The sequence below is a fragment of the Arachis hypogaea genome, chromosome 4, assembly GCF_003086295.3.
Source record: "Arachis hypogaea cultivar Tifrunner chromosome 4, arahy.Tifrunner.gnm2.J5K5, whole genome shotgun sequence".
NCBI classification, from domain to species: Eukaryota; Viridiplantae; Streptophyta; class Magnoliopsida; order Fabales; family Fabaceae; genus Arachis; species Arachis hypogaea.
The window spans coordinates 32,489,140-32,495,335 of record NC_092039.1 but is presented as its reverse complement, the minus strand read 5'-3'; positions in this window follow the sequence as shown (position 1 = coordinate 32,495,335).

The window sequence follows — 6,196 nt, the reverse complement described above, 5'->3', positions numbered from 1 at the left end:
GGAGGTTGATAAACCACTATTTTATGGTTTATAATGTGTTTAATTGTGTGGTTTTATCATGATGTTTACCCACTTATTCATATAATTAGCATGCATTTATATTTCCTTCCTAAAATTATTACATGATTGCTAACTTACTTCCTAGAGACTTTTAATTAGGTATTTTAATTCTCCTTTATCATATTCGATGTCGTGATCTGTGTGTTAAGTGTTTCAGGCTTTATAGGGCATGAATGAATTGGAGATTGGAAAGGAAGTTTGCAAAAATGGAAGGAATACAAGAAATTAAGGAGATGACCAGCGAGAAGTGACGTGAGCGCATGGCTCACGCGACCGCGCGAAAGAGAGGAAATCGTAGTGACGCGGCCGCATGGCTCACACGATCGCGCGGATTGGAAAAGCATAAGTGACGCGGAGGCATAGACGACGCGCCCGCGTGGGAAAGCAAAACGCCGAATGACGTGTCCGCATGAATGACGCGACCGCATGGCGTGCGCGATCTGCAGAATTTCAGAAGTCGCTGGTAGAGTTTTTGGGCCGGATTTCAACCCAGTTTTCGGCCCAGAAACACAGACTAGAGCCAGGGAACATGCAGAAACAGAAGACAACATTCATTCCACATAATTTTTTAGTTTTTAGATTGGAAATTGCTCCTCCCCTAGGTTTTATCACTTGAACATTCATAATTAGGATTTCTTGAAGATTTTGGTTTTAGCTTTTGAGAAGAGACTACCTCCGATACTAGTCATTATATTCTATTCTTTAATTTTTATTTACTCTTCCATATTATTGTTTTCTCCAGAGTTGACATTGGATTGTTTTCACAAGTTATTAATATAGAATAATATTTTATTTAATCCCTTTCAGTTTTTATTCATCATGTCTTTCTTTAATTCTTTTTTCTATGTTATGAGTCATACATTTACAATGAGTGAGTAGTCCCCTAACTTGATGGGGAGTTGATTGAAAGGAACCCTTGAGTTGGGATGCTTAAAAGGTTAATTATTAATTGGGTTCATTGTTGGAATGCCCTCTAGTCACTGACACTAATCTTTTTCAATGAGCGGATTGGGACTTGTGAATAGAAATATCATTCCAACGTGTTTAACCTTCCTTTACCTAGTAAGGGATAACTAAACAAAATAACCTTCAATTATCAATTAATCTTGAGAGTATTTCAACAAGAATAGGGCTTCCAACTAATCCACTCCCAGTCAAGGCTTTTATTTAGAATTAATTAAATTCTCTATTTTAAATTCCTGTTTATCAACTCAACCATTTTTGAAAAACATCTAATTGATAATATAGCACATCTCTCTGCAACTCGTTGGGAGACGACCTGGGATTCATACTCTCAGTATTTTAATTTTCAATATTGTGACAACCCCTTTTAAATTGATAAGCGGATTTTCGGCTGGTTAAGTACTGTACTTGCAACGTGTCCATATTAATAAATTCTTAACTCGCCAATTTCCGCCACGTCACCCACTTGTGCCTCCAGATTTCTAATGGAGGATCTTGTTTCATTCATGAAACTTAGTGTGGTCTTAGATAGATCAGAGACTATGGTTGCTAAGCCAGAACGACTCTGCTCAGAGTTCTCTGTCTGTTGCTGAGAAGATGATGGAAAAGGCTTGCTATTGCTAAACCTATTTCTTTCACCATTATTGTTGTTGAAGCCTTGTTGAGGCTTCTGTTGGTCCTTCCATGAGAGGTTTGCATGATTTCTCCATGAAGGATTATAGGTGTTTCCATAGGGTTCACCCATATAATTCACCTTTTCCATTGCAGGGTTCTCAGGATCATAAGCTTCTTCTTTAGAAGATGCTTCTTCATTACTGCTAGATGTATCGTACAATCCAGTCAGATTCTGAGAAATCATATTGACTTGCTGAGTCAATAATTTATTCTATGCCAATATGGCATTCAGAGTATCAATCTCAAGAACTCTTTTCTTCTGAGTTGTCCCATTGTTCACAGGATTTCTTTCAGAAGTATACATGAACTGGTTATTTGTAACCATTTCAATGAGTTCCTAGGCTTTTGCAGGCATTTTTTTCAGATGAATAGATCCGCCTGCAGAATGGTCCAATGACATCTTGGATAACTCAGATAGACCATCATAGAAGATACCTATGATGCTCCATTCTGAAAGCATGTCAGAAGGAAACCTTCTGATCAATTGCTTGTATCTTTCCCAAGCTTCATAGAGGGATTCACCTTTCTTCTATTTGAAGGTTTGAACTTTCACTCTAAGCTTACTCATCTTTTGAGGTGGAAAGAATTTAGCTAAGAAGGCATTGGCCAGCTTTTCCCAAGAGTTCAGGATGCCTCTAGGTTGTGAGTTCAACCATATACTAGCTCTGTCTCTTACAGCAAAAGGGAAAAGCATAAGTTTGTAGACCTCGGGATCAACTCCATTGGTCTTAACAGTGTCACAGATTTGCAAAAATTCAGCCAAGAACTGATGAGGATCTTCCAATGGAAGTCCATGAAACTTGCAATTCTGTTGCATCAGAGAAACTAATTAAGGCTTAAGCTCAAAGTTGTTTGCTCCAATGGCAGGAATAGAGATGCTTCTTCCATAGAAGTTGGAAGTTGGTGCAGTAAAGTCACCAAGCACCTTCCTTGCATTGTTGTTGTTGGGTTCGGCCATGGCTGTTTTGTCTGCTTCCTTTTCAAAATTTTCTATCAGGTCCTCTTCAGAGTGTTGTGCTTTAGCTGCTCTTAGCTTCCTCTTCAAGGTCTTTTCAGGTTCAGGATCAGCTTCAACAAGAATGCCTTTGTCCTTGTTCCTGCTCATATGAAAGAGAAGGAAACAAAGAAGGTATAGAATCCTTTATGTCACAGTATAGAGATTCCTTGATGTGTTATAGGAAAAGAAGAATATAAGGATGAGGTAGAGAGAAGAATTCGAACTTATAGAGAGGGAGGGGGTCCGAATTATTAAAGGAGGATAAGTGTTAGTGATTAAATAGAAAGAGATGGGAGAGAGAGAATTTTCAAAAATTTTTAAATAAAATAAAATCAGAGTTTAAAACAATTAGTTAATTAAAAAGAATTTTGAAAAAGTTGTTAGTGGTTTTTGAAAATTGGAGAGAGAAAAGTAGTCAAGTGATTTTGAAAAAAATAAGAAATAGTAAGTTTTGAAAAGATAAGAAGTTAGAAAAAGATTTTGAAATTAAAATAAAAGAGATATGTTTTAAAAAGATATGATTGAAAAAGATGTGTTTGAAAAGATATGATTGAAAAAGAAATTAAAAAGATTTGATTTTTAAAATTGATGACTTGACTAACAAGAAATTAAAAGATATGATTCTAAAATTCAAATATTGAACCTTTCTTAACAAGAAAGTAACAAACTTGAAATTTTTGAATCACAACATTAATTGTTAGTAAGGATTTTCGAAAATATTAAAAGAAAAATGAAAAAAATTTGATTTTGAAAAAGATATGATTGATTAGAGAGGATATGAAAGGGATAAGATTTTGAAAAATTAGTTTTAAAACTTGAAAAATTGAAAAAGATTTGAATTGAAAACAAAATTACCTCCCTGGTGTTATCCTGGCGTTAAACGCCCAGAATGGTATCCATTCTGGCGTTTAACGCCCACTTGGCTACCTCCTTGGGTGTTAAACGCCCAGCTAGGTACCCTGGCTGGCATTTAAATGCCAGAAATCCTTCTTTACTGGGCGTTTTGAATGCCCAGCTTTTTGTCTGTGATTCCTCCGCTGTATGTTCTGAATCTTCAATTCTCTGTATTATTGACTTGAAAAGATATAATTCTGAATTTTTTTTGAATTTTTAAGGATGAGAGAGAAAAAAAAAACAGAATGAAATTAAACAAGAAAAACTAAGATCAAAACAAGAAACGCATGCAAGGACACTTTGAATGTCAAGATGAACATCAAGAACACTATGAACATCATGATGAACATCAAGAACACATTTTTGAAAATTTTTAAGAAAAGAAAGACATGCAAGATACTTGTTCATACCCTGACCGGGGTCCTCCAATTCGGCAAATTCGCAAGAGGTCCGACCTTGTCCCAAAGCTCACACCTAAAGGTCGGACCTCGGACAACAGAGCAAGGAAGGCCCATCAAAAGGAACGCAGCCCAAACCTAAAGGCCGAAAAGGCCTGGAAAAGGCGGTTCCACAAAGATAAAGGTAAAATCCCAAAAGATAAGATAAGATAAGAATATCTTATCCAGGGAAGATCACTGCCAACTACTATAAATACACTGGAGCACCCAGGTATGGCATTCATTCCAAATCTACACATATCTGCTTGGACCCATGCTAACTTAAGCATCGGAGTGTCATTGCAGGTACAACCACCAACCATTCTGCATATCAAGCTCGGGTCACTGAACCCCCCACCTCGGGCCTTCACAGACGACCGAGCTACACGTTTCAGGCAAACCCTCGGAACATTGGCGCCGTTGCCGGGGACCTGGAAGTCATCCCTCTACCATGGCGGACAACCCTCTCGACGATGAACGCGCTGCATCTGAACAAGAGGACGAAATTGACACCGGAGAACGACCGGACAGCCCTCTATCACCACGTACTCCAGGAGGAAACAAACAGAATCGCCCAAAAACATCACCCCCAAACAAGGATCCACAAAAATCCGAAAGAGAGAAGAGCTCGGAAATTCTAGAAGCAGTCCGGGCACAACAAGACCGACTGAAACAACTCGAAGAGGACATAAAGAAACAGAAAGAAACTGAACAAGATCTGAGAAGGGAGACTCGAAAGCGCAGAGAATTAGAAGAAAAACTGCGGAAAATAGAGGCCAACCTGAAAGACCGGACGGAACGCGGCACCACCACCGAAGGCAACCATGATCCCTTCACGCAAGAGATCATGAAGGAGAAGGTACCGCGAAACTTCAAACCACCCGATATGGACCTCTACGACGGCACCACCGATCCAAGTCATCACCTCAGCAACTTCAGAAGCAGAATGTACCTAGTCGACGCCTCCGACGCGACTCGGTGCAAAGCCTTCCCCACCACTCTCACCAAGTCAGCCATGAAGTGGTTCGACAACCTGCCACCAAGATCAATCACCAGCTTCGAAGACCTGACCAAAAAATTCCTAACAAGATTCTCTATTCAAAAGGACAAGACAAAACATGCCCCCAGTCTACTCGGGATCAAACAAGGTGACCAAGAAACTCTCCGAAAATACATGGAGCGATTCAACAAAGCCTGCCTGGACATACAACACTTGCCCACCGAAGCAGCCATCATGGGACTAGCAAACGGCCTGAAAGAGGGACCGTTTAGCCAATCCCTATCCAAACGATACCCGACCTCCCTATACGAGGTGCAGGAGCGAGCAGAAAAATATATCAACATGGAGGAAACCTCCCAGCTAAGAGACTCTTCTAGGAAGGAATCAACCTACCCACTCCGAGATCGAGATCGGGAACAGAAAAAGAAAGAAGAACCCAACTCGGACAAGCCACGAAAGTACCACAGCTACACCCCCCTCCGAGTCTCCCTGGTAGACGTCTACAGAGAAGTATGCCACACCGAAAAGATCCCACCGCCCCGACCGCTAAAACACAAGAAAGCAGGGAGAGATCGGTCCGAATACTGTGAATATCACAAGCTCTACGGTCATTCTACTAACGACTGCTACGACCTAAAAAATGTCATAGAAAAGCTAGCCAGAGAAGGAAAACTCGACAGATACATAGCAGAGAAAGGAGAAGAGACCAGGAAGAGAAGGCGGGGGACAACGAAGATCGGGCCGAACAAACCCCACGAACCCCTGAAAGACATGTTCACATGATAAATGGAGGTTTTGCAGGCGGAGGAACATCCAAATCTTCACGAAAAAGACACCTCAAAGATGTCTATCACGTCCGAGAAGACAGTCCCCTGCCCGAATTACCTACTATTTCATTCACCCGAGAAGATGCTCAAGGGATAACTCCCGGACACGACGATCCAATGGTAATCACCATTATCCTAGCAAACGCCAACTTACATCGAACCCTGATTGATCAGGGAAGCTCGGCAGATATCCTGTTCAAAACGGCCTTCGACAAGCTCGGACTTGAAGAAAAAGAACTAAAGGCCTACCCCACCGACCTATTTGGACTAGGGGATACTCCGATCCATCCCTTAGGATACATCTCGCTACACACTACTTTCGGAAGAGGCGAGCAATCTAAAA